This window comes from Scyliorhinus canicula, chromosome 16 (genome assembly GCF_902713615.1).
Source record: "Scyliorhinus canicula chromosome 16, sScyCan1.1, whole genome shotgun sequence".
NCBI classification, from domain to species: Eukaryota; Metazoa; Chordata; class Chondrichthyes; order Carcharhiniformes; family Scyliorhinidae; genus Scyliorhinus; species Scyliorhinus canicula.
The window spans coordinates 124,356,765-124,377,059 of record NC_052161.1 but is presented as its reverse complement, the minus strand read 5'-3'; the positions used below and the strand labels follow the sequence as shown (position 1 = coordinate 124,377,059).

The following is a 20,295-nucleotide window of genomic DNA, read 5'->3' as shown; positions in this document are numbered from 1 at the left end:
AATATACATGAATGCCTGGCTATGCAGCAAAAAAAAAGGGAACATGCATTCCCTCGGCAGAGCTCATGCTGCAATGCATCTGTTATTCAGAATATTCTCAAAGCAAGACCTGCTTAAAAATAAGCTTTAAAAGCAAGGCAGAATAAACTCCTTATTAAACACATCTTTACCTTAACCCCTTCTTCGCCACACAACCTGCTGGTCGATTGCTGTTGAGAAGGTTCCTGCTGCAAAGGTGTGAAGAGAGAAAAGAAATCTAAAAAAAACACAGCAGATGTCTGTAGTTTAGGAAAAAGGAAAAGAGAGATAAAGACAGCTACAGTCAGAGTCAAAGAGAAGGGAGGGAAAGAGAAAGGATAAAAATGGGGGGGCGAGATAGACTAGTAGGAAGCAGAGCACAGCCTCCTCTGCATAGTCTAGCAGTCAGCAGTGAGGGAGGACAGACAAGTGTTACACAGGTTCCATGCCCAGCGCGAAAAAAAATCAGCTGATCACTTAAGTATCACTGGTCAAACAAAATCCATTTAGCAGATCATGGTTAAAAAAAAATGCTTTTACTGCAGTAAAGCAATTGACACTACATCTGAATCCTGACTTGGCAAGTTTAAATCTGCAAGAAGGTACACCTGTGCTGATGTTATTCCTCCCCTCCCCCCTCTACCTCCCACACCAACCACTGATCTGAACAATCTGTATGTTCCCTTACAGGCAAACTTGTTTATTCATTAGATTTTGAATTGAATTTTTGAAAAGGGTGCAATTACTTCTCTGCCTACCTGACATTCAGATGTATTAAAATACAACACATCAATTGTAAAACAGCCTCATTGACCACAATTGTTATGAACTGTAGTTCACTCAAGCCAACTCAGCTTTGCCTTATAATCGTGGTCTCCTGAGCTATATATCTGCTTATTATTGTTCATTAGGCACTATGACCACAATTAGAAAACCTTTGCACCATGCTGTACACAGTATACATTTGAGTTCTCTGCCCACCTGTTTTTCAGCACAAATACCTAGAGCAAGCATGACAGCAGTGTGATAACAATTATTTAAAACATCAGTGACCAAAGATGTGCAAGTTAGGTGGATTGGCCATGCTAACTTGCCCCTTAGTTTCCAAAAGGTTAGGTGGGGTTACGGGGATAGGTTCGTCTCAGGGCCGGTGCGGTCCCGATGGGCCAAATGGCCCCCATCTGCACTGATGATCTATGATTCTATATTAATATAGGAGGCCAAATAGGGCAAATGATGAGCAGAAATGAAGCTATCTCACCACTAGCAGTGAACTAAAAAAAACGCATCTAGCTGATTTGGCTAGATCGCAGTACAATGAATAATTTTAGATTAAAGATAGCACCTTCTTAGTAATGTTTGCACTAATGCTAACATACACAGCAACAAGTATATACACAAGCACAAGTGAAATGTGATTACGTTCATCCTGAATGTGAGGTTATCCACTTTGGTAGCAAAAACAGGAAGGCAGATACACACACACAACACAACACACAACACACAACACACACACAAAATACCCTTTAATCCCCTTCACCCCAAGTGCTGTATCTAACTAACCATTTCTTTAAAACAGAGTACTGCTTTCTGTGATAGCGAATTCCACAGGCTCACAATTCGCTGGGTGAAGAAATTCCTCCTCACCTCGGTCCTAAATGGTCTACCGTGTATCCTCAGACTGTGACTCCTGGTTCTGGACACCCCTACCATCAGAAGCACCCTTTTTGCATCTACCCCATCTAGTCCTGTCAAAATTTTATAGGTTTCTATGAGATTGCCCCCTATTCTTCTGAACTCCAGTGAATACAATCCTAACCAACTCAATCTCTCTTCAGTCCGGTCATCCCAGGAATCTGTTTGGTTAACTTTCACTGCACTCCCTCTATAGCAAGAACATCCTTCCTCAGATAAGGAGGTCAAAACTGCGCATGATATTCCTGGTTTAGCCTCACCAAGGTCCTGTATAATTGGAATAAGACATCCCAGCTCCTGTACTTGAATCTTCTCGCTATGAAGGCCAAAGTAGCATTTGCCTTCTTTACCACCTGCTGTATCTGCACGCTTACCGTCAGCGACTAGTGCACAAGGACATCGGGGGCTCATTGCACATTCCCCTCTTTCAATCTGTAGCCATTCAGATAATAATCTGCCTTCCGATTTTTGCTACCAAAATGGATAACCTCAGATTCGCCCACATTCTGCTACATCTGCCATGCATTTGCCCGCTCACTCACTCAACTTGTCAAAATCACACTGAAGCATCTCTGCATCCTCTTCACTGCTCACCCTCCCACCCAACTCTGTCATCTGCAAATCTGAAGAAGTTACATTTAGTTCCCCCACCTAAATCATTAATATTTGTGAATAGCTGGCATTATAGCACTGATTACTGCAGTATCCCACTAGTCACTACCAGCCATTGGGAAAAGAGCCGTTTATTCCTACGCTTTCTTTCCTGTCTGCCAACCAGTTTGCAATCCATGTCAATACACTATCCCACAAATCCATGCGCTTTAATTTTACACAATCATCTCTTATGTGGGATCTTGTCGAGAGCCTTCTGAAAGTCCAAATAAACCACGTCCCTTTCATCAACTCTACTAGTTAGGTCCTCAAATAATTCCAGTAGATTCGTGAAGCATGATTTTCCTTTTGTAAATCCAAGCTGACTCTGTCCGATCCTGCCACTGTTTTCCAAGTGCTCTGCAATTTAATCTTTTATAGTAGCCTCTAGCATTTTTCCCACTGTCGACATCAGGCTGACTGGTCTAAGCTAACCACCAATGCATCCATTATTTCTAGGATCACTTCCTTAATTACTCTGAAATGTAAATTATCAGGCCTTAAATCCCATCAGTTTTCCCAACACCATTTCCCCACCAATATTGATTTCCTTCAGATCCTCCCTCCACTAAACCCTGTGTTCCCCAACATTTCTGGTATGTTTTTGGTGTCCTCCTTTGTGAAGACAGGACCAAAAGGAGGTATTTAGTTGGTTAGCTATTTGTTTGTTCCCCTGTTTCTAACTGCAAGTGACCTACATTTGTCTTCACCAATCTTTTTCTCTTCAAATGCCTATAGAGACTTTTAAGTCAGTTTATATGCTCCCCACAAACTTACTCTTACTCGATTTTCCTCTTCTTAATCAATCCCTTTGTCCTCCTTTGCTGAATACTGCTCCCAATCTTTAGGTCTGCTGTTTTTTTATGGCCAATTTTGGATCTTTATCTTTAATACTCTCTAAATTTGTACGCCATGGTTTGGCCATCTTTCCCGCTTTATTTTTGCGCCAGGCAGGAATGAACAATTATTGCAGTTCACCCATGCATTCTTTGAATGTTTACCATTGCCTATCCACAGTCTTCACTTTACGTACCATTCCCCAATCCATCATAGCCAACCTGTGCCTCATGCCATTACAGTATCCTTTATTTAGATTCAGGACCCTAGTCTCAGAATCAATTACATCACTCTCCATCTTGATGAAGAATTCTTTCATATTATAGTTGCTCATCGCCAAGGGGCCTTGTTCAACTAGATTGCCAATTATTCCTTTTTCATTACACAATACCCAGTGTAGGATGGCCTGTTCTCTAGTTGGTTCCTCAACGTATCGATCCAGAAAATCATCCCGTAAACTCCAGGAATTCCTTTTCTATGGTATTGTGATTAATTTGATTTCCCCAATCCATATGCAAATTAAAGTCATACATAATTACAGATGTTCCTTTATTTTTTTTTTATAAATTTAGCGTGCCCAATTATTTTTTCCAATTAAGGGGCAATTTAGTGTGGCCAATCCACCTACCCTGCACATCTTTGGGTTGTGGGGGCGAAACCCACGCAGACACGGGGAGAATGTGCAAACTCCACACGGACAGTGACCCACGGCCGGGATTCGAACCCGGGTCCTCAGCGCCGTAGGCAACAATGCTAATCACTGTGCCACCGTGCTGCCCAGATGTTCCTTTATTACATGTGCCTCTAATGTCTTGTTTAATGTCATTCCCCACATCACCACTACCAATTAGGGTTCTATATACAATCCACACTAACTTTTTTTGTCATACAGAATCGACATTATCAGAGTTAATATCTTGTCCTCCCTATTGCGAGAATCTCCTCTTTAACCAGCAATGCCACTCTACCACCTTTTTGTCTGTCTTTCCTAAATACCAAATATCCCTGAATGTTCAATTCTCATCCCTGGTCACTCTGCAGCCATGTCTCCGTAAACACGACTAAATCATGGTCGTTTACATCTATTTGCGCGATTAATTCATCCAATTTATTGCAAAGGTACAAAGCCTTACGGCTCACCTTTTTAACATTACTTATCTTTTTTCCACTATTTTTCACTGTGGCATTTATAAAACCTCAGGAGAACTCAGGAGAGAAGGCGAATTAAAATGGTAATTTATTTTCAGCCAAAAGAAAAGGCCTCAATGCAGCATACAGCACATCGGTCCCAACTGAGACTACCAATCATGCAGGTCCCAATTAGGGCCGGTTTTTAAGGGTTGATTCTATGATCTCCAGCTGATCGGCCTCCGCCCATTAGTGGGGGAGCTCGTATTCCACAAGTCCCACAGTGAGATCAATCAGGCCGACCCCATGGGTCTTGCGAGGGTTGTTAAATCCCTCCCCACCAAGGTTCAAAGGTCCCTCTGTCGCTGAATGCAGTCGAGGTTTCTTTCGCCGCTTTGCCCGTGGTTGAGCTTCCAACACCTGTTGTTTTTACACCGAATGGCGAAAGAGTCCTGTTGTCTCTGACCGTACGGATTCTGTACCCGTATCTGATATGAGTCTTCCATCCCATGCTGACCTGAGTCACTGGAGAGCTGTACCCCTTGGTTAACAGACGGTAGGCATGGGGACAAGGGACTGAATTATCTGGCTAGGTTATCTCTGGTGCAGGCTCCTTGCCTTTTGAGGTGGTCCACGTTATTGCCTAGTCGGCTCTCTGGTTTTGACCATATGAGATTGGTCCTGTCTTCTCCACTATGGTCCCCGGTATCCACCAGGCACAGTCTCCAAAATTCTGGCCGTATACTGCGTCCCTGGTTTGAATCCTCTGTTCGGCTTCCCGTTGTCCTGATACCTCTTCTGGTGGTCTCGTTTCTTTTCCACCTTCCCACCAAGGTTGGGAAATGTCAAGTTTAGACAGTTCCGGAGTCGTCGGTCCGATAATAAAATTTTAAATGTGCCAGTTTTATTTCAACTGACCCCATAGTTTGTGAATGTGCCTCACCCCATTCGATTGCAAAATCATCTGAAATTCTTCTCTTTGTGAAAGGGGTACCTTTATCGGGGACTTGTAGCTCTGGAATACCATGAGTGCTGAATGATTGGCATAGCTCCTCTATTGTGACTCGTGAAGTGATGGAAGGCATCGGGTATATATTCCGTTTTGAGCTGACATCGATCATCAGCGGCAGAAACATTTAGACCAGGAAAGACCCAGTAAAGTGAGCATGCAAACGCACCCAAGCCGCTCCCATGGGTGGAGTAAGGCTGATGGTGGGAGCTTCTGCTGTTCTTGGTAAGCTGCACCATCCTCTCAATATCGCCATCGAGCCCAGCCACTTTACGTAATTCCTGGCAAGCATTTTTATTTCGGAAACCCCCAGATGACCACTGTGAAGATCCTGCAAAATAATTTTCTGGCCTTCCCACAGGGCGACCATGCAGGCTACCCACAGGAGGATGCCATCCTCTACACTGAATTCCTGTTGCTTTCCTGCGAATGCTCACAGTTCTTTTGGACGTTTCCTTTATAGTCCCCATGTTGGACAACGTGGTGCAGTTTTGCCAACGTGGGATCTTTTTGAGTCCATGTTTGAATTTGTGAGGCTGTGATAGATAAATTTAATGCCACACAACAACCACATGGGCAATCAGTGCGCCTGGATGGTACTCAAAGTATACTCTTATGCCGCCAACAGCAACATTCATCGCTGAATCCTGGCTGAAGCTATTGGCGGTATCATTTTATCTTCTTTGAAAAGGCTGTGTAAGGAACCATAGTCCATTCTTGAGAAACGATGTCCATAGACGTACTGGTGACACTTTTTGCCTGTAAAGATCACGGCCAGTCCTTCCTTTTCAATTAGAGCGTAACGGCTCTTTGTCAGCCAAGTTTCTCGATGCATAGGCAATTGGCCACTCTGTTCTATCGTCCCACCGATGAGACACTACCCCAATGCCATATGGGGAGGCTTCGCACATGAGGATCAGTGGTTTAAACGGGTCATAATGAGTCATTAGCCGCCGCTTTACTCTGGTGCCTCTTCTTGTGGCACCTCCCATGCCCATTTTGGTGCTTCTTTAGGAGCCAATGCAGTGTGGTTGCCAGATTCGGAATAAATTTTACATAATAATTAACGAGCCCAGGGCAGCATGGTGGCGCAGTGGTTAGCACTGCTTCCTACAGCACTGAGGACCAGGGTTCAATCCCAGCCCTGGGTCACTGTCCATGTGGAGTTTGCAAATTTCCACCAGTGGTGGGTTTCATCCCCACAACCCAAAGATGTGCAGGTTAAATGGATTGGCCATGCTAAAATTGCCCCTTAATTGGAAAAAATAAATAAATGGGTACTCTTTAAAAAAAAAAATTTTTTAATATTTAACGAGCCCTCGAAATGTCCTTCGCTCTGTCATGTTCTCGGCCGTTGGGGCGTGCTTGCTGGCTCAGGCTTTATCTTTTGCTGGATGCAACCCGGCTTTGTGAACCCTGGTATTCCAGGTACATAACTTCTTTTATCTGAAAGACACACCTGGCCTCTCTTCAGGAGAACACCTAGTTCTGAGAATCGATGATGGACTTCCTCTAGGTTGTTCAGGTGTTCCTTTATAGTCCACGAGTCCCACAGGGAGATCAATCAGGGAATCGTCCTGGGTCTCCTGAGAGTTATTACAGCCCTGTTTGAATCTAGCCCAGTTTCTCTGCCTATCATTTTTCTGTCACTGGACTAGTAATCCAGAGACCAGGGTAATGCTCTGGCAACTTGGGTTCGAATCCCACCATGACAAATGGTTAAACCTGAATTCAATTAAAAATACTGGCTGAAGTCTAATGATTGTCATAAACCCATTGTTGATTGTCGTAAAAACCTATCTGGTTCACTAATGCCCTATACTAAAGGAAATCTGTTATTCTTGCCTTGTCTGGCCTAGATGGGACTCCAGATCCACAGCCATGTAGTTGACTCTCAAATGTCCACTGAAACAGGCTACTCAGTTCAAGGGAAATTAGGAATGGGCAATAAATCCTGGCCCAACCAGTGACACACGTAGCCCATAAATGGATTTTTGAAAAAATGTGTTTCAGACTTTGAAACTGACACTTTCAAAATGTTAAGACATCGAAAACTACTTTGGTTGGTGGTCCACTCACCAAAATGTTTGAATGCCTGGGATTCTCAGTCCAAATGGACTTCTAGTGTTTAAATTAATACTGAATTAATATTTAATTTATTAATGATACTCATGAAACTTTGTCTTTTCTATTTTCAGCATGCATTCTCCAACCTCAGACTAATGGACCAATCTTGCTTTCTCAGCTTGTAATGTACTTGTAATAATGCTTCAATTGTTATTTCCCAGCATCTCACATACAAGACGAAGGTGCAATTTCACCTGCTAGAAAGACTCACCTCCATTTATCACACCTGAGACTTAAATATCTTCACGTACAATGAACAACCTTGAAGATCAGAGACTGTTGTTATGTAGACACAATAAGAAGTCTTACAACGAGACTTCCGGTGGCGGCCTTGGACTGAGCGGTCATACGTTTGGTGGCTCCCGCTCGCAGTGGTTTTTTCGGACCTTCTCCCCGGTTAATAGGTGGATGTGAGGAGGCAAATAGATGCAGGGGAAGTGAGTGGAAGAGATTGACCCACTGGTGTTTGGTGCTGAGGGCCAGAAGCGGTCGAAAAAGAGGCAATCAGTCGGTTAGAGTTGGTGCGCCGCCTGCAACGCACATGGAGATGGCGAAGGGGCAGGGAGCGGCCCTGTCGACGGACCAGCTGGTGGGTTTCCTGAACGCAAAGTTCACGCAGCAACGCAAGGAGAGTCAGGAGGACCTGGCCCAGGCAATGGATTCGATCAAGGAGGTGGTCAATCGCATGGAGACAAAACTGGCGGCCCAAGCGATCCGGAAGATGGTGGAGGAACACAAGGAGCAGTTTGCCTCGATGGCAGCGGAGATGGGGCTGATGTGGGATCAGCAGAGGCAACTCAAGGAGAAGGTTGAAGACCTGGAGAACCAGTCACGCAGACAGAACATAGGATCGTGGGCCTGCTGGAGAGGATGCTGGAGAGGAGTGAAAGCCGATGCTGGCGGGTATGTGGGGAAGATGCTGGAGAAGTCATTGGGAGGGGAAGGGTTCGCACAGCCTCTGGAGGTGGATCGTGCACTAATGAGGAAGTGCACTGCGCTAATGAGGAAGCCCCAGGGGAACCAGCCGCCAAGGGTGGTTGCATATTATGAGGTGCGCCAGACGAGGAATTGCACCTGGGAGGCACCTCCGAGTGTACCAGGACATGGGTGCAGAGTGTCAAGAGGAGAGCGAGTTTTAACAAGGTCAAGGCGGCCCTCTACAAGAAGACGGTGAAGTTTGGGCTACTGTACATCTGTCGGTGACCTACGAAGGCCAGGAGCTGTACTTTGGGTCAGCGGAGGAGGCAGTAGAATTTGTCAGAGACAATGGACTGGCAGGAAAAGGTGGACTTTGAGCTTTGATGGAGATACTTTGATGCGGCTGCTGTTAATTTGCATTTGGGCCATTACTTTTTTGGCTTCAGGTTTGCTTTTTGTTCACTGTTGAAAGATGGTGGGGTTGTTTGGGCTTGGAGAAGAGTTGTTTTTGTTTGTACGCACTAATGTTTAAGCACATGGATAGTGCGAAGATTGAATGGGCCGGTCAAGAGGGCCCCGTGTGTTCGCACACTTAAAACGATCGAAGGCGGATGTGGCCATGCTACAAGAGACTGACCTGAAGGTGGGGGACCAGATTAGTCTGAGGAAGGGTTGGGTTGGGCAGGTATTTCATTCGGGATTGGACTCTAAAACGAAGGGGGTGGCGATTTTGGTCAATAAGTGGGTGGCATTCGGGGTGGGAAATATAGTGACCGACTCTGGGGGAAGGTACGTTATGTTAAGCAGGAAACTGGAGGGGATGCCGTGGTGTTGGTAAACATCTATGCCCAGCACTGGGACAATGTTCAATTTATGAGGAGTGTGCTGGGGAGGATCCCTGACCTGGACTCCTGATCGGTTTATTATTTGGGGGGGGGGGGGGGGGGGGGGTCCTGGATCCGAGATAACCGACCGGTCGAGCTCGAGGTCGGGGAGGGTATCGGCAACAGTTAACGAGCTTTGGGGGTTCATGGAGCACATGGGGGGGGGGGGGGGGGGGGGGGGGGGGGGGGATATCTGTGGAGATTTGGGAGGTTGAGGGCGAAATAATTTTTATTTCACTCCCATGTGCACAAGGTGTACTCCCGAATAGATTTCTTAGTGTTGAATAAGACGTTGTTGGCAGGGGTGGTTGATGTCGAGTATTCGGCGATAGCGGTGTCGGAATATGCCCCACACTGGGTGGATTTACAAGTGAACAAAGAGTGAACCCGCAATGGAAGCTGGATGTGGGTCTGTTGGCGGAGGAAGAGGTATACGAGCGGGTGAGGAAGGCCATCCGGGATATGTAGAGGTTAATGACACGGGTGAGATTTTGGCAGGTACAGTCTGGGAGGCACTGAAGGCAGTGATCAGGTGAGAGTTTATTTCGATTTGGGCACAAAGGGAGAAGGCAGAAAAATGAAATGAAATGAAAATCGCTTATTGTCACGAGTAGACTTCAATGAAGTTACTGTGAAAAGCCCCTAGTCGCCACATTCCGGCGCCTGTCCGGGAAGGCTGGTACGGGAATCGAACCGTGCTGCTGGCCTGCTTGGTCTGCTTTAAAAGCCAGCGATTTCGCCGAGTGAGCTAAACCAGCCCAAAGGGGGCGGAGATAGAAATACTTGTGGAATAAATCCTGCAGGTGGCCAGGAGATATTTAGAGGCCCTGGAGGAAGGGCTGCTAAAGGAATGGCAGAGGTTGAAAATGGAATTTGAGCTGTTATCTATGGGTAAGGCAGTAGGGCAGTTGAGACGGGCGAGAGGGGCAGTGTAGGCATATGGGGAGAAAGCAAGCAGGATGTTAGCGCACCAGTTGAAGAAGCAAGAGGCAGCGAGAGATATTGGGAAAGTTAAGGACACAGGTGGGAATACGATCCGAGACCAGACGGAGGTGAATGGGGTGTTTAGGGACTTTTATAGTAAATTGTATAAGTCGGAATCCCCAGCCGGGGAAAAGGAGATGAGGCGGTTTCTGGGAGGATTGGAGTTCCCGAAGGTTAATGAGGAGCTGGTGGAGGGCCTGGGGACCCCAATTAAGCTGATAGAAGTAGTAGAGGGGCTGGAGGCGATGCAATCAGGTAAGGCCCCGGGACCGGTCAGGTACCCGGTGGAATTTTACAAGAAGTTCTCAGGGGTGTTGGGACTGCTGTAGATAAGGGCCTTCAATGAAGGAAAGGAGTTGGGAGTGCTCCCCGCGACGTTGTCACAGGCACAATCTACCGCATTTTAAAGCGAGATAAGGACCCGGAAAGCTGTGTGTCATACAGACCAATTTCCGTTATATGTAGATGCCAAACTATTGGCCACGAGGATCAAAAACTGCGTCCGTGGGGTAATAGGGGAGGGCCAACAGGGGTTCGTTAAGAGGACGCATTTGGCGACCAGCATTAGGAGGTTACTTAATGTGATTATGATGCCTCCAGAGGGGCGTGAGATTGAGGTGGTGGTGTATTGCTGTGTGTGGGTGGATTGGAGTGATTATGGGGGTATTAGAGGAATTAGGCTGGTTTTCGATATGTGATAATCATCGGTTCGCCCTGGGGGGGGGGCTGGATGGGGGTTCCGGAGGTGGCAGCTGGTTGTTGGTTATGTTGTTGGGGGTTGTTTGTTATATTGTTGTGTTTTTGTTGAAATTTGATGTTGAAAATTGTTAAAATTATAAATGCCTCAATAAAACATTTTCTAAAAAAAAACCTTCGCCAAAAAGCCGAGAACCGATGATATTAGATATAGTTTTAAGGACGGTATGTATATTTTAATTTGTGGATTTTAGGAACAAGATATAGTTTTTAAGTTTAATTGACATTGTTTTTGTGTGTTAAGAAAGAGATGGGTTACCATGGGGTTAGTTGTTTGGGAAAGTTAAAACAAATGTAAAAACATAGGAAAAAACTGTGCTGTTGAAAAGATCCACACAGAGACAGGGATAGACAAGAAAGGTAGTTTAGTTTCAGTTGTTATGGAGATGCGAAAGAATGAAGGCAGAAAACTCTCTGTAGCTTAAAATTATGCCAGACTGATGAAGAAATTAATTTAAGGAACTTACATGTATTTCTCGAAAATAAAGGAACAGTGAATTTAGTGTTAGTTTTCTGGATCACAAGGGAGATACCAATTAAAGATTTCTATTGAATGTTCAGAAATGACTGGAAAATAAACCTCTTTGCACCTGAACCAGCTCTCTTCTTGTGGAAATAGTGGTACCTCTTCACTGGGGTCTGTAAGGGTATTGCTAGAATAAAAGGATGGTGTGAGGTTTTTTTCTTTTGTGTCTGTGTTGAACTCATTCCAACCTTTTTGTTGTCTGGTGTAATATAGTTAATGTTTCTTGTTTCATAAATGTTTTATCTTTGTGTTATAAAGTTAACAACATACTCTTGTGAATCTGTTCAGTAAATACCCTCCATCGCTTTTTTTTTAATATGATCTACTAAACCAGGTTCCATTTTGGGATCTGACTTGTCCAGATCATAACAATACAGTTACAAGTAGTTAATAAACACTTACTGTTAAATTATACAAGACTTGGAACTTCTTTGTAAGACCTACCAAACTCTACATATCTCAAGGTGACGGACTATTCCTATTCCAGCCGTTTTCTTTTTCGGTCCTTGCCTCTTTTTTGAACACAAACACACATCTTAATGCCACCAGACCATACTTCTGCGCCTTTGCATGCTATTTTCAGACAAATCTGAAACATTATTTCATCCTTCAATATAATGACGTGCTGCAGTCCAGTCTCATGCTTCCTGGACTCCAGCCTGATCAGGTCTCTCACTTTCTGGATTTTAACATTCATTTGTCCAGACGTAGTCTCTGATTTCAGCAGTCTGGCACTAGTAAATCAACACTCCCACTAGGGCATTAATGTGTTGTAAACAACATTTTGCCCATACCACTCTTGTCCCCAATATCGTAAAGAGTCTTCCAGACTTGAAATGTTAGCTCCTTTCTCTCTCCACAGATGCCATCAGACCTGCTGAGTTTGTCCAGTATTTGCAGTTTTGGTTTCTGATTTCAGCATCTGCAGTAATTTGCTTTTAACTATGAAAATTTACCTTGTGCACTAACCTTTATGTGGCATCTTATTGAATGTATTTTTGAAATCCAAATATAATGCATCTACTAGTTCCCCATTATCACCCTATTTGTTACTTCCTCAAAGAATGCGAATTAATTACTCAAACAGCATTCCCGTATACAAAACCAGGTTTTTTAGAATTTACAGTGCAGGAGGCCATTCAACCCTTCGGGTCTGCAATGGCCCTTGGAAAGAGAACCCTAATCAAGACCACCCTATCCCCGTAACCCAGTAACCCCATCTGTAGGTTGACTCTACCTGATTGAATTGTGACTTTCTAAATGTCTTGCTGTTACCTCCTTAGTAATGGATTTAAGCATTTCCGAATGCCAGATGTTAGGTTAACTGGTCTGTGGTATCTTGCTTTCTGTCTCCTTCCTTTCTTGAACAGAGGTGTTACATTTACGAGTTCTAATCCACTGAACCTTTTCCAGAATCTGGGGAATTTTGGAAGATTACAACCAATGCATCCAATATCTTTGTATTTTTGACCCTAGGATGTAAACCAATGAGACTTGTTGGTCTTTAGTCCCAATAATTTTCCCAAAACCTTTTCGTTTTGTGACCATTGTTTTAGGTTTTTCTCTCCTTATTCCCTCTCGATTTTCAGCTGTTCTTGGGAAGCTTTATGTGATTTCCACAGTAATGACTGAGACAAAATGGGGGAGGCACATTAGCTAGCACTGCTGCCTCACAGCGCCACGGACTGGTTAAATTCTGACCTTCAATGACTGTGTGGAGTTTGCACTTTCTCCCCTGTCTGCATGGATTTCTTCCCAGTGCTTCGGTTTCCTCCCATGTCAAAAGAAGTGCAGGATAGTTGGGTTGTGGGGGTGAAACCCATGTAGACATGGGGAGAATGTGGAAACTCCACATGGACAATGTCCCGGGGCCGGGATCGAACTCGGGTCCTCAGCGCTGTGAAACAGCAGTGCTAACCTCTGCACCACCATGCCACCCCAAACTGCATTCTTTCGAAACTATAAGCTTAAACTTCGCCCTCATTTCTTTTGCACCTAGAATTAGTCCTGCCCTGAAGTTCTACAATTATTTAACCAAAAAGTTTGTGGTATATTTTTTACATCATTAGCACCAAAAATAATAATAAAAACAATGTGAAAAGCAACTGTTGTTTTCTGCAAACATTCATTTACAGAATTCTGGCTTATAATTCAATATTGTGTGACTTAAATTACTTCAAACTGCCGAGCTGATTGAAAATATGCTGCAGGGTAGGAATACGCATTTCTCTACCCATTGCATAATTTCCTAAAGTCGTGCAGCTTGAGAGCTATTCTCCAGCTGATTTTAATTTGCAATCCTTGCTGTTTGTGAACAAACCGCTCTGCGATTTTCCCCTGGCAGTGATATTTCCAGAACAATGTAGCATGAAAATGATACGTCGACTTCAGGTTATTCACACTAGTAAATATTTGACATTCTATTTTAAACAAAAGTCAATCATAATTTTCTAAAAGCTGTATTTTATTCTGTAAAAAAGGAAGCACTGCGAAAAAACAGAATTGCTCAAGACTTTCCTTCCCTTTTAAGATACAGCAGTTAGAAATGAAGGAATAATAGTTGAGTACTCGATCAGCACCGAACAGTTTCCTTTGAACTATAATTGATCATAAATATACTAAATTTAACAGAAATCACATTCTTCAGAATTCCACATAACTCATGGTCAGAGTTAAGGAGCAAAGTAAGTTGTTAAACAAATTTCTCTTGCTAATGTTCAGCAAACAACCCTTTTGGAACTTAACAAATTGCATTTTCTTTCAAATGGTATCAAAATAATCAATAATTTCCAGATAGAAGACGGGACGTGGGCGGATGCACTGGAGAAGGTCAATTCTTCCTCCTCGTGTGCGAGGCTGAGCCTCATTCAATTTAAGGTGCTGCATAGAGCTCACATGACGGGGACAAGGATGAGCCGGTTCTTTGGGGGTGAGGACAGGTGTGTCAGATGTCTGGGAAGCCCAGCGAACCATGTGCATATGTTCTGGGCATGTCCGGTGCTGGAAGGGTTCTGGAAGGGGGTGGCAAGGACGGTGTCGAAGGTGGTGGGGTCCAGGGTCAAACCAGGATGGGGGCTTGCGATCTTTGGGGTCGGGGTAGAACCGGGGGTACAGGAGGCTAGGGAGGCCGGAATACTGGCCTTTGCGTCCCTAGTGGCTCGACGAAGGATATTAATTCAATGGAAGGACGCAAGGCCTCCAAGCGTTGAAACTTGGATTAACGATATGGCTAGCTATATTCAGCTAGAAAGGATCAAATTTGCCCTGAGAGGGTCGGTACAGGGATTCGCCAGGCGGTGGCAACCTTTCCTTGACTTTTTAGATCAGAGATAGACGTTCGGGGTCGTGGCAGCAGCAACCCGGGGGGGGGGGGGAAGGGGGGAGGGGGGGGGGGGGAGGGAGGGGGGGGGAGGGAGGGGGGGGAGGGGAGGGGGGGGAGGGGAGGGGGGGGGGAGGGGGGGGGGGAGGGAGGGGGGGGAGGGCAGCAAGGGTCGTGGGGGGACACGCACGACTGTAACGCGGGCAAGCCTGCTCGCTGCTCATGTCTGAAACTGTAGGCTGCCTTGGTTGTTAAGGTTGCCGGGGGGGGGGGGGGGGGGGGGGGGGGGGGGGGGGGGGGGGGAGGACTGGTGCGCGCGATGAGGGCGGGCGAGGGAGGGACATTTGCCTAGAGGGATTGTGTTGTAAATAATTTAAAAATTAGTAGGGGTAAATGTCTGTATGGAAAAACTCTTTCAATAAAAATTATTTAAAAAAAAAAAAAATAATCAATAATTTCACAAGTCCCAATTTTGGCTAATGCAAGTCTTGGCAAATCAGAATTAAGCACTGTTACATATCAATTTTCCCCTCATCAAATCTAACACATTTAAACCAAATCCTAATACATAACCTGCACATCAGAAAACCATTCATCAAATGCGCAGTCAGCAGGTTCATTGCAAAAATCTTGCCAAAATTGACAAACAGGTAGTTGCATTTGTTGACCCACAAGTAAGATCAGTGATGAAAGAAACACAATAGATTCTCCAATTGCAGCGCAAACATGAAAAGGAGCCATGAGAAAAAAGGACCAAGAACAGTGTTTGACGCTTAGTTCTTAGAAAAATATATTTTCAAAACAGTTCGAGAGAGGAATTTTAAAAGATCTCATGACAATTTGCACTGAATCTTAAAAACATATTTGCAGGGTGGCACGGTGGCGCAGCGGTTAGCACTGCTGCCTCAAAGAGCTGAGGATCCGGGTTCGATCCCGGCCCCAGGTCATCGTCTGTGTGGAGTTTCCACATTCTCCCCTTGTCTGCGTGGGTCTCACCCCCACAACCCAATGATGTGCGTGTAGGTGGATTGGTCACGCTAAATTGCCCCTTAATTGGAAAATTTTTAAAACATATTTGCAAAAAGCAAGTTGAATCATTTAGAAACTGCTCGCATTTCAGAGCATTTTGCTGACCTGAACCCGCACTTGACATGCAGAAGTGCCTTTGTATCATCTGATATACAGTTCTGTACGCAAGTCTGTACCAATTTTCCCTCCTACTTTTAAAGATTCACACCTCTCACATACCTCTCTATGTCTACATGCAACATGTACTCCACTGCAGAGAGGTAAAGGCAGGCAGCCAATTCTCAGGCCTTCTTTGAGGTCATTTTGTTACTAGTCTCTAGAAGGTGCTCAAGCATAATGTGTAACCACCTCCTCAATTTGCCTTCTTCTGAAAAAGATGACTTTAACTCTAAGAGCCAACAGATCAAGAATTTGTATGTAGAATTATGCAAAAATGCATCTTAGCACTCCATGATGATGTGAGTGGTATTACGTAAAGTCATAGAGGTTTAGAGTACAGAAAGAGGCCCTCCGGCCGATTGCCTCGGCACCGGACAGAAAGCACCTATCTACTCTAATCCCATTTTCCAGCACTTGGTCTATAGCCTTGTATGCAATGACATTTCAAGCGCTCCTCTAAATGCTTCCTTGGATGAAAGATGTGTATCCATTTCAAAGCCCGGCTATGCCATTACATTTAAAGAAACCACAGAATTATTTACTTTGTTAAATGATTTCGAACAATTCAGCAAAAGAAAATTCTAGTGTTCACTCCTTCACCTTAAAACAGACAGGGGCAGCACGGTGGCACAGTGGTTAGCACTGCTGCCTACGGCACGAGTACCCAGGTTCAACCCCGGCCCCGGGTTACTGTCTGTGTGGAGTTTGCACATTCTTCCAATGTCTGCGAGGGTTTCACCCTCACAACCCAAAAAAGTTGCGCAGGTTAGGTGGATTGGCCATGTTAAATTGCCCCTTAATTAGAAAAAAAAACTAATTGGGTACTCCAGGCATACAATATAATTTCATGGTCATTGACATCTCTCCAAGAGGCCAATTTTTATCTGAGAGTTTAAGTAATAACTATCAGATAATTTACTTAATGTGTGGGCATCACAGCGGAGTCACGCACATGTACCTTATTGCAGAACTCTATGCACCGCAATTAGCAGGATTAACCACTAAAATGTTAGGTTATTTTGTCAGCCTGGAGACACAAACGTCAACCATATTTCATACAGAATATGAAACATTACAAGTTGAATCAGCTAGGTAGGTACAATTAGGAATCAACCTTCCTGTCTGCATATCCCAGTCCAACACGTCAAGGTGCATTTATCCATTGGGAAGCCTTTGCTGACAAATCTAACTAGCTTATATCGATTAGAGTGGAGAATAGGCAATAAATGCATCACATATGCCAACTAAATTTTGAAAAAAATGCTGCACTGTTGTAGGCATCACCTTTTGGACGAGATGTTAAACTGAAACTTTAAGTCTTCTCATGTGGGTATAATTGCCATGGTACTGTACGAAAAGAGCAAAGGAGTTCACCAAAGTCTCCTTAAGTGATTATATGTTTATGATCTCCAAACTACAGCAAAAGCACAACATGTAAATAGTTAATCCCTTCCTGAGATTTGGGTTCAGTGCAAACAGCTCTAAAGACAGTAAATAAAAAAAGAAATTCTGATCCACAAAGATTAGTTACATGGACATGAACCAAATCTATGCCAAACAGACCACATTAATGGCATTAATCCATTGACAATAAAAGAGTGACCAGCAAAATCCCAGGGCATCAATCGTTCAATTGCTCAATCTTCAGCCATATTTATTCAAGGACTCTCAAGTCCATTCTCTTCAATCCAGTAATTGATCTGAAATGCTTCCACAATCTTCAATCAATAATAATTATCCTTTCTCTCATAAAATACATTAGTACTGAAAGTCACTTACTATTTTCACGTACTTCTTTACATACTTTCTTCTGGAAAAACGTTCCCCTCCCTCCTGAAGTAGATGGTTTACTGTGGTAAAATGCACTTTCCTGAAAATATCCTACCCAAAGCAACATGTGAACATTAAATACCCAATTGCATTAACACTAGGCTATTCAACTGTGAAAAGCCTAACAACTGAATTTCATCGGGCAGCACCTTGGAACAGTGGTTAGCACTGCTGCGTCACAGCGCCAGGGACCCGGGTTCAATTCCAGCCCTAGATGATTCATAGAATTTACAGTGCAGAAGGAGGTCATTCGGCCCATCGAGTCTGCACCGGCTCTTGGAAAGAGCACCCTACCCAAGTCCATACCTGCACCCTATCACCATAACCCAGCAACCCCACCCAACACTAAGGGCAATTTTGGACACTAAGGGCAATTTAGCATGGCCAATCCACCTAACCTGCACATCTTTGGACTGTGGGAGGAAACCGGAGCACCCGGAGGAAACCCACGCACACACGGGGAGAATGTGCAGACTCCGCACAGACAGTGACCCAAGCCGGGAATCGAACCTGGGACCCTGGAGCTGTGAAGCAATTGTGCTAACCACTATGCTACCGTCATGATTGTCTGCATGGATTTGTATTTCTCCCAGTTTCTGCGTGGGTTTCCTCTGGGTGCTCCGGTTTCCTCCCACAGTCAAAAGATGTGCAGGTTAGGTGTATCTGCCATGCTAAATTGCCATTAGTGTCTAAAGATGTGTAGGTTAATTGGGGTTACGGGGATAGGGTGAGGAAGCAGGCCTAGTTAGGGTGCTCTTTCGGAGAGTTGGTGCAGACTTGATGGGCCAAATAGCCTCCTTCTGCACTGTAGGGAATCTATGATTCTATGGACACAGCATCAGAATAACACATTGCACATTACAAGGTATAATTGCAGTGACCTTATAAAGCAGTGTATCCTCTGACCAGTCATGAGCAACATTATGGAAGGTCTGCCATTATTCAAATATTGTTTGTAACCTGATACTCTGGACAAATTCCTCTAGTTCTCCTCACGGTCAGTTCTGGGATCAATGCCATGGGAAGTCCCCATATTTACTATCAGTAACATTTCTTTCTTTTTGGTAAATAGAAATGGAATGAGGAGGAAAAATATTGTTGTGGCTTCTTTAGAGCTGATCCTCCCATATCTCCCCACCCAAGACGGCAAAACAGGCAAACAGCTCTGCAATGATACTCCGCAATCAACCATGGGAAATGTATAAAGGTGCTGTTAATTTTTTTAAATTCCAATTATTTTTTTCTCCCAATTAAGGAGCAATTTAGTGTGGCCAAACCACCGACCCTGCACACCTTTTCGGTAGTCGGGTGAGACCCACGCAGAAATGGGGAGAATATGCAAACTCCACACAGACAGTAACTCGGGAGCGGAATCGAACCCGGGTCCTCGGTGCTGTGAAGTAGCAGTGCTAACCACTGCGCCACCGTGCCACCTGTGTGATGTTATTTTAGAGTCGTCTGTAAATATGTCTCAACACTGAGTTTGTTTCATATGTGATGCACATGTTCTATATCTTATGAGTAAAGTGAGGAAAGCTACATAATCACAACCCAATTTATGAAATTGAATATAGAGATAATCCTTTCAAAAAATCCCTTCCTTTCTTTAAGCTGGGAAGAACACAGGCAGCCTGCTCCCTGATCTTTATGTACAACTGATTTTGAGTTACCAGCATGTGTTGTGCAAGAGCAGCCTACAGTAACACAATATCTTTGTGGGAAGTATATCATCACTGCTCAATGTTTCTCTACTATGGTGTCACTAAGATATGGAATCTGCATCATGGATAACAAATCTACGTTCTATCATTCTGTACCACCCAAATTTGTGTCTGAAATACGATTAACATGATCAGAGATTCTCCCCAGAATTTAAAGCCACAGGCAAGAATTAGATTTGACTACTCCGGTGTGGCATGTTGGCACAGTGGTTAGCACTGCCGCCTCAGTGTGCCAGGGACCCAGGTTCAATTCTAGCCTTGGGTCAGTGTCTGTGTGGAGTTTGTACATTCTCCATGTCTGCATGGGTTTCCTTTGGTGCTCCAGTTTCCTCCCAGTCCAAAGTCCTCGGTATAGGGATTCTAAGATGATTCATGGCTAAAAGACCTCCAAGATGGGGACTAAAGTTGAAATACCAGTTTAGATCATGATGCCATCTTGGCAAAGTAATTGAAGCTTGCACTAGGAGTACCTGTTCAAAGGATCATCATGGTTTGATTGCAACTTAGTGCCTGCTCATGCTCAGTAACGGTAGGGCAGCACAAGTGGTTAGCACTGTGGCTTAACAGCGCCAGGATCCCAGGTTCAATTCCCCACTGGGTCACTGTCTGTGTGGAGTCTGCACGTTCTCCCCATGTCTGTGTGGGTTTTCTCCCACAGTCCAAAGGCTTGCAGGTTAGGCGGATTGGCCATGGTAAATTGCCCT

General features: G+C 44.4%; 1 protein-coding gene across 15 annotated transcripts in view; it reads right to left on the bottom strand.

The window, feature by feature from the left end:
- The window catches only part of kcnab2a (potassium voltage-gated channel, shaker-related subfamily, beta member 2 a), a 307,091-nt gene that overhangs the window by 276,312 nt on the left and 10,484 nt on the right, over nt 1–20,295 (bottom strand). For 6 of the 15 annotated variants that reach the window (XM_038773828.1, XM_038773843.1, XM_038773839.1 and 3 more), the window contains one exon: nt 171–256. The exons of 6 other annotated variants lie outside the window; for them this stretch is intronic. The gene's annotated coding sequence lies outside the window, so the exon portion shown is untranslated. Of the gene's footprint in view, nt 1–170; nt 419–20,295 lie in introns of those variants that run through there. 3 more of the 15 variants (XM_038773832.1, XM_038773835.1, XM_038773831.1) reach the window with 2 other exon arrangements.